General features: G+C 37.1%; 1 long non-coding RNA gene across 1 annotated transcript in view; it reads left to right on the forward strand.

The window, feature by feature from the left end:
* The window catches only part of LOC140324192 (uncharacterized), an 83081-nt gene that overhangs the window by 51031 nt on the left and 22488 nt on the right, over positions 1-9562 (forward strand). The window lies entirely within an intron of this gene.

The raw sequence follows: 9562 nt of genomic DNA on the forward strand, positions 1-9562 counted from the left end.
TCATACTGACAAACAGAAAAGCATGTGCATTGTAATAAGGAACTTACATGCAAGCCACAGGCCTCAAATTTGAAGTTTAAGTTGAGATTCATATAAGCAATAAAAGCAACTGCAGATTTTTTGAAGATCTTTTATTATTAATATATAATTTAGGATGACCTCTTCTGTTAGTGACTGACCAATATTAGATACCTGTATAGACCCCAGTTTTCCTTTGTTAAAATTGCTGCTCTAAAAAAAGTCTAGAATATAAGATTTTTCACATTTCTATGCCCATTCGATTATTAATTTTTCACACTCCAAATAAATGTATGCTTGTATATTCCTCTGCAATGTTTGCAGCTGTATGCTAAATTAATCCTAAACTTCCTAATGGCATTACAGAACTTCAGACAATTTGTGGTACATTATTATTAGGTTTATTATGCATAGATGCTAACATGTAATGTATTTTATGGAATATTCTATGGAAGAAAGAATAGCATCCTAGATCGGCTAATGTACAGTCACAAACAAAGTGAAGAAATGTTTAATTTAATTCTATTCATTTTTATACCTTTTATGCCAGTTAGGAATTTAAGGACAAGATAGAATAACCAGTGTTGCAATTACTGTTTTTTTTTTTTTTTTCTTCAGTAGTTTCAACTGTGTTTGTTAGGCCTTAATAAGAAACCTGACATGACAAAAAAGAATGTAATCTGCAACATGTAATAAATGCTTCAAGATCAGGTATAATTATGAACAGTGTCCCAAAAATTACATGCTCCAAAGCTCTCACTTCTTAAATCTCATTCTATTGAGGCTACCCAATGTCAGCAACGAGGGGTAGAGTCAGGCTCTGGATCTTCATAGTTGGCACAATAGGCACCAGAAAGTCTCCATATTTGGAACATCCTGGGTTCTGAAATGGAAAAGGATTTAGAACAACAAAGCCACTGTTTGTTTTTCCTTCTGGTGATAATTAATGTTGGTTGTCTTGGAAACATGATGAACCTTTGGGACGTCTTGAAATAAAAGCATAATAATAATAAAGAATAAAAGGACAAGGCTGGGATTTGAAATCTGCTTGCTGTATCATATAATTAGCACACTTACCTCCAGTTTTAAAGCTCCCCTAAGACTGTAGACTAGTATCTGCCACTTCCCTCAGACATAAAAATAATCACCCAATCTAGTCATATGTGGCCAGGTCGGATTGTGAGTACAATTACATTTTATAGGTAGGTCATTTATGATTCAGACACATATCCTTCATTGCAACACATGGATATCTTTGTTTATAGTATTTCTATTTGTGTTTAAATCTCAACTTGAAACAAAACTTTTTTGGTTTTGGATATATTGGGGATTTTATAGGACCTCTAAATACTGCCAGTGTCCCCTCACTTCCTGCTTTTTCTAACAACTGCCAGCTGAAGTGAAAGTGAATAGAAGTGTCATCAAGGGGGACACAGAGTCCTATAAAAAATCCTGACAGATGTTTTAACTTTTCTCTTGTTTTTCTATAAAAAAAAAAAATATTGCGGCCAGTGTGCACATGGAAATGTCCTATAACCATTTGTTCTGTCTGTTCTCTGTTATGTTAAAAGCCATTGAAAAGAAATGTCCCTAATTAACACGGCAATGGAATACGGACTGAAATTTAAACTCTTCAATGATTCGTCTACATTTACACGTTCTATATTTACCGGCTACATTTGTAATCTGGTGGATCAAATAATTCACTGGCTTCTTATAGATTTACAGACTGAAGTTATGACCTTTTTACTAGTGGAGTCTACAAAGTACAGCATGGGTCCCTTTAATAATGGCTGTGGCAGGTTGATTTCATGAGAAACTCCTCAAGAAGAGTCACTATAACAGGGGTGCCCACACTTTTTTGTCTTGAAAGCTACTTTTAAAATGACCAAGTCAAAATGATCTACGGACAATAAAAACTTGGGCCTAATAACTCCTGTGCTCACTAGAGTTTATTTTGAAAGGCAGGGCTCTGAGATCTACTTGCGTAGCCTTTCCGATCTACCAGTAGATCGTGATCCACCTTTTGGGCATCCCTGCACTATAACAATGATGGACCCAAGTACTGCAGGGTCTTGGACATTAAAAAAAGATTTTCGAAAACTAAAACTAGATTAAGGAAGTGCCAAAATATTGGCATACTTACTGTTGACATAATGATTAAATTATTTCTAGTCGCTTTTTCACCTCCATTAGCAGCATTGTTCAGCAATAATTTCATATTAAATGTTCTGGGAGTGAAATCTGGTTCAAAAAGTTTCAAAAACATTATCCCCAGAGTTTGTTACAAAGTTAACATGTAGTATTATTAACGCTACATGATTTCAAGTATGACATATTTCTTCCATATGCAGTCACCTTTCAAGCTACATCAATGATCACATTTCCAGATGAATGAGTAACTTGGTGGCTGATAAGAAAAACTTTCCTTTCTTTATGCCTGAATGCATTTCTTCCATTTATTTTTTGCTTGTTAAAACTCCCCAACAAAAGCAAAGTTCAAACTGTAATCTGAAGATATGCAAAACAAAAAAACATCACACACTCCCCCTCGTAAGCAAACAAACCTCCCCTGCATGTTTTATTGATAGGCAGAAAGTCTACCAACTGAAAAGGAAATCGAGCTTAAAAATTTAAGAAAAAAAAAAAAAGGATTTGTAGATCATTTGGAGAGGTTGGGATCATAAGCCACCACTGCCTCTCTCTTACTTTGATGGCATCTAACTGACCATAGTTGGTTCTCTGTTCAGCAAGCCTGCCCCGTACATGTCTGCCCCTTTCTTTACTGCCCTCTTAGAAGGATGGGTGAGATAATAGCCAGCAATTATCTAAAAAAAGAAGAAAAAAGTAATAGAAAAACTTTTATTAGAGAGAAGTGCAGATGTCACACCTATCGACTAAAATTACTGTTATTTTTTTAATTCAGGTTAGAGAAATACTAAAAAGGTACACTGTAGGACATATTAGCTCCATTTTTAATATCCTTGAATAAACTATTGTTATAGTAAACTCTTTCACACATATCCATTGCCTATTATTAACAAAATACAAAAACAAAAGTTCCTCATACCTCCAAATATTTCTTAGCATGCTGAAGCAGTTGTTAGATGTAGAAATACTTTAATGCAGCCTTTCTCTTCCTTTTTAACATGGATGATTACTAATGAGTCAGCGAACCCCTTCTATAATTGCTATATCCACAGCTCACAGTAGCCAGAAACATTATTGGTGTCAAACCAACCTAAGAGGCACAAATGCTTATTGCTCAAGGCACTCCTAACAACCTCTGGAGGAATCCTGGTTGAGAAACGCTGCTCTAATGTTTGTCTGGAACTTTCTATTGGCAAACTGTTCTACTGAAATGGATAAGCCATAATGAGCCATGAGCCAGAGTTTATCATTCAAACTCAGCAGATAAATTTTGTTACTACCAGGAGCTTGTGGGGTGGCTCATATTTTTTACTAAGTGAAGGTGTCTCAAGCAGCAGTTCACTACTTTACTAATGCTGAACAGCACCATTTTAACATAACTACATTTAGCAGTTGCATTTTTTTTAAAAATGGTATTGTTGTATTATTTGTTAATATCACTTTATATGACGTGAATAACCTTTATTATGTTAAACTTGCTGTGCTGCTTGTATGTTCATAAGGTTAAGTATTTCTTTTTGTGCCACCGCCTAGTGGGGAAATTCAGAACTGTAGTCAGCTTTTTGCTTATCCCACCTGTTCTAACAGATGAAAGATGACTATGTTATAAAGAATTGGTAAATAAATTCCAACAATTACTAGAACATGTATCATTCCTTTCATATAGCATATGAAAGCCCACTTGAAAATTCTGTGAATGATCTCCCCTTCCATGAATGTATAGCATTCACTTGTAGATAGAGTGAGTCATTTGGAATGTTATAGATATTTTATTGCCTGACGGTGTGTTCTGCTTAATGGATTTATTTAGAAATGTGTCACAGTTTAAATTGAATTTAATGTAGCACTGTATTGGTTAGAATGTTATATATTTAAATAGAGTACATCCATAATCTAAATCTGTAATCATTCTCCCTGGTAATGATATGCTCTACTATGAGCACAATTTTATTTCTACTAGATTGATGCCTCTTTTTCAAACTGAACTTTGACCTGAAAGTAGAATTTGTAGATTAGATACAGTTACATTAGCTGTTTTACCTTTCAAAATATTTGTTATTTAGTATACATACACACTTCATGGCCAGAAGGGTGACTCCTCTTTACCTATTACATGCACAATGTTAAATAGTCAAAACTTTTTGCTTTAGTTTTGCATAGCTTAAGGAAGGAATAGTACATTTATTAATTTTTTGTCTGTGTCTCCTCTAGAAAGATTTACCCCATTGGCAATTGGAATTCCAAAATTTGTTGTCACAATAACAAGAGCTAAGAGCAGGGGCAGCCATAGGGAAGTGCAGAGTGTGCAGCTGCACGAGGGTGCCAGGCCTCCTCAGCTAACTCCCCCACCACAGCCAGGGCCAGACATTTTTCATTAATTGCAATGCACAGGGGGTTCCCCCTTTAAGACCCCACCACCCCCTCTGAAGTTGTTGGACTTGCAAGATGATTTCTTGCCCAGCCATCCTGACAGAGGAAGCCGGCAATACAGCCAAGCACAGGAACACTTGTTCTGGTGCTTTACTGCTTCTCTATAACACCTGAGGATAGCCACAATTAGGACATCTGGATGAGTTGGATGAGTTCACAGTTCTGGAGTGCTTGGAGATGGGCAGGGCATGGACGTGTGTAAAGGTGGGCATTGGAGGTGGGCAGGTCATGGACATGGAAGGCAAATTGTCCACAGCCCACTGTTGGCTATGTTCGCCACTGGAAAATAGTACATTTTCCAGTAGGGACATCTGTTTCAGGGACAACTGTCCGTTACAGGGGACTTCCATCTCTTTTGTACTGATTTTCTCTCATTTTCTGGTACATCCTCTGCATACCAAGTAAATGAACACATACAAAAAAAATGACAAGTTTAAACCCTTTCTTACTTCCTTAATTTTTCCAAGCTTATAAAAATGTTTTGGCAAAACAACCTACTTAAAAAAAAAGCAGAGTTTTTTTTAAGAGTTTGTAATCTGTGTTCCCTCATTAGCATGGTAATAGACCAACAGAGTCAGATCAGCTGCCATGCTTACCTACGCTGTGGATAGTGCTTTTACCTGACTTTCCGAAATGACAGATCTCTATACCATAGAGCTGGAATAATGGCTTGGACTTTAACTTAATAAATACAAGCATGTAGAAGCTAAGTGCTTTATTTTTGGAACTGAAGAGCTAACAGTGAAATTAGGATTTAGATGTGGTCACTTTAGTTCAAAGCCAAAACAAGCTGGAGTGGTCTTTTGGTATAAATATAATAGAGGGACATTGCTCCCTTATAGTAACACTTTCTGTGTCATACTTTACAGTTAAGTGGCAGTCTAAATGAGTTGGGGGTCTACAGTATGATGTGATCTTTGGGTATAATGTGAATAGTAGTAGACCATCTCACCCTTTAGGTAGCATGATGGATGCGGGTGGGTCTCATTTTTTACTACTTACTTTTTAATGTAGTATTTGTGCAATAAATAACTTTATAATTCAGACTTCTGCCACCCTGATTGATGTTAAAGGGCATAAGCACTTGTTTTCTTCCCAACAAAGGTATTTCCTTCAAAGGAATTAGCATATTCCTATATGTTACAGTTCGGGAGGTAGGGGTATGGCATAGGTGGCAACATTCAGAACAAATACTGACAAAATAGAAACAAGGCTTTCATGTGGACAATTTCAGAACAACATTTTATCAACTGGACTTTATTAGACATTTTACATTGTCTGTAGCTTTTACAAAAATAAAATGAAATTTTACAACCATTTTTTATTCTTCATAAGCAAGTAATTTTTTTGCATATGATTACTTTACTTTAGTAGCCAATTTTTAATATTTAGATGTTCTCCGTATAATAACATAAATTAAATAAAACAGAAAAACACCCATCATCCTCTAAAAACAGTTTTAGGTAGACTCTTTTTAGGGACATCCTGCATTTCATTCAGCCTTGTTTCCATCCATAAGGAAGAATTCGCCTGTTATTTATAGTGATGCATGTCAATGGTATTAGAGTTTCACAGACTACATTGAGTGGGACACATCCCCCAGATATTGGATGGTTTGCAAAAAAAAAGGCAAATTTAAATTCTAATGTATGTAAAATGTATGCAATAAATTCATTTTGAGTAATAGCCATGTAAATATTTGTAACTGTTATACTTTATGATAAAATAATGATTGTAGCCTATAAATATATATGAATACTGAATACAATGAATAAAGTAGTCCTCCTTACAGTGAAGAAGTAGTTCTTTGCACTGGTGTTCAGTGGATACATTTCTCTGTTAATTGGTGGGTGGTCTGTAGAAAAGTGATCCCTTACAATAGTGGTCAGTGTGGTATTCCTTTGCAAGGATAGACAGTAAGAAGAACCTGTTGTACTGGTGGTCAGTGAAGAGTTACCCCCCTTGCTGTGCTGGTCAGTGCAGGCAGGAGATCAGTCCATTACTACTCACTTCTCAATGAACCAATAGAAACCTCTGGAGGAACCTTAAGGTTTCACAGAACCCTGTTTGAGAAAGACAAATGTACATGTCCTGGTGAAAATTGTATGTGGTTTAAGGTGAATTGCCAGTTTAAGAGCCCTATACATATTTTTTTAATATTTTTTTTGAAAAGTCTAGGTAATTTTCTGAATGTGTTTTCATGTGATTGTAGAACTCTTTGGCTAGTCAATAAATGTTCCCAAAAAAGACCAACTAGTCCCAAATCAAGGACCAGCTGGAACAGAACAGATTGATACATGGCCTTCCAATTACGAGCTTTACCTTTTTAGCAGAAAGATTGATAGACACCTGCTGCTTAGTCTCAATGACTCAGCTATAAATGTTGCCTTATAACAAGCTAAATCAATGCACACAGAGTAGAGGGAATGTTCCCTATTTGCCCTGGCGGTGGAAGTGTTAACGCCTGCCATGGTAAATAGGGAAGGGAGCCACAACACGGAGGCTCAAGAGCTGCATGCGACCCCGGGGACTCCAGCTCCGGTAGTTTGTTCCAGCTCTGCCACAGGTTGTCGGCTGGGATTAGGCCAGATCGGCCAGGGGGCGTTAGGCCAGAACAAACCACTGGCTGGGCTGTATCTGGCCTAAAGGCCGGAGTTTTTGGACCTTTACTTTAGACCAATACGATGTATAGGTATAGGCATATAATAAAAACGCACTGTGAAAATCAAAATCAGTAGGTTGATTGATAGTAAGCAGTGTCCAAAATGGGTATGTATAGTATCACTTTGATATGTAAGTTTTCAATGTAGAAAAAGGCAACATAGTTTCAACAAGACCAGATCATTTATCTACATGAGAAAAAAACATTGCCCCTGAAAAGAGAAAGGTGGTTTTACATTGAAGGGGATTGATTGATTGATTGATGGACATGTGTGGACACTCAGTGGCACAGTTATAACATGTCATATAATAGAGTCCTCAAAAAAAATGTGCACCTCCATTACTAAGTCTCAAAAAGTCTGTTGTGAGCTATACAAAGCTGTCATAATGCATAATGTGCTGTTAGGGAGCATAAAAACCTTCTCTATACATGGTACAATGATATGATACGCTGTTACATGAACATGTGTTGAATTTCGTCAATCAGTAATTATTATTAGATGATATGATTTTATGTCATATAATACAAACCTTTGCATCAGATAAGTCTGCATTATAGCATCAGCATATGACAATCAGGTGCTGTTCGGGTTGGTCCACAAGCCTGCACGACTCTAAAGACAATCATACTGTGGCCTAAACCTAATATATTTATTAAGTAGCATGGACACAGGAACCCAGAAAACATTATATTGTGTTTCATGCTACACTTACCATTTTTTAAAGATGCGTATTATGTTTATAAATAAGTAATGTTGTTTAATAAATGCATGGCATGTCACAGCTATAGTGCTGTATCAGAACTGTAATTTATATGTAATCTGTATAACAGTACAGTAACTAAAGTAGGGGATAGGTTTGGTAATAGTCATCTTTTTAGGGCAGCTATGACTAATATCCTTTGTAGAAAGTTTTGCGGGTGAATCGTTGTGAAATATGTTATGGTTAGAAGATATTTAGGAATTCTGGAATCTAAATTGAAGAGAAAGTAAGGCCAGACATAGATAACTGGAAAGAAAGAAGACCGAAGGAAATGTCTCAAGGCGACTCATCTTATCAAAAGGGTGACTAAGACCCCAGTTGTTGGTGGTCACAAAAGGCACGTGCCCCCTAAATAAACCAGCTCTGTACTCACAGTGAGGTGGCTTTCATGCACCAGCACGGACAATGTGATTCCTAATGAGTGAATCACTTCCAGTCAGGAATAGCTGCTCCGAAAGGAATGAAGATTGTGAAATCTCTGTTTACTGCTGTCTTCTCAGATGGGTGACTAACAGTACAGCATCCAAGCTCTGATCAAAATAAAAGCCTGGAGGACAGGATTAGAACATTAGAAATTTCTCTGGGTATCATCATGAGATTCAGAGCCATAGAAAGACATTGTGTCCTTTCGAAACCTTCACTGATTGCACCCAGGATACTTTATACCGATTCCTATGCAAGAGGACAGCGGAGTACCCCTTCTTATCACACACAATTGTCCAATTTGTTTTGTTGCTGTATAAACAATTTAACATGGTAGAAGAACAGCATAATTGCTTATGTAAGCTAAAGATTTTTTTAGGGAAAAATTAGCCGGTAAACCATATAGCCAGGAATGCATTTTATAAATGAATTGGCGTTTGGAAAGAAATTCATTCATAGTGCTTTCCTGTGAAATAAGTGTAGTGGTAAATTACCATGTTCTTGCTGTATCTACTCGTAACTATAGGAAAGGGTTTGTTTGCTAAAAACTTTTACAGATCAGTGATCACAGGTGGTAGGGATGAGTGTTGGAAGAAGAGCAGCTTTACAAGGAAGGCAACCAGAAAGAGAAGAGGACATGAAGGGTGATCAAAGAAGAGAGGTTGGGAAAGAGATACAGGTAGGTAGAGCAGCAAATGGCTTCACAGCGAGCCCTTGAGGTGAGCAAGCCATTAGAGGAAATGAGGCTGGCAGAGGAATGGCTTTAGTATCAACATATTGGGCACAAAGGGGAGCACATGTTTACTTATGTTAAGGCAGCCTATTCATTTGAGTGACACCCTTGGCTGAAGCAACAGGACTCTGCCTTCCAATTTCCTGGTGGTTATTGACTGTTCAGGACTCCTCCATGAAGCTGAGCATACACATGTGAAGCTGGTTAAACATGCACAAAAACAATAAATGGCCTATATTAGCACAGTAAATCTGCTGCAGAGCACCTGAAGAAATATAGTGTTAGCTCTGTCATATCAAGGGGAGAAGATAAAATGGCACATATAGATGCTGCATTATTGAGGACCCACATACATGACATTGTCACCAGATCCCTCTTCTTAAC

The sequence above is a fragment of the Pyxicephalus adspersus genome, chromosome 2 (assembly GCF_032062135.1).
Source record: "Pyxicephalus adspersus chromosome 2, UCB_Pads_2.0, whole genome shotgun sequence".
Taxonomy (NCBI): Eukaryota; Metazoa; Chordata; class Amphibia; order Anura; family Pyxicephalidae; genus Pyxicephalus; species Pyxicephalus adspersus.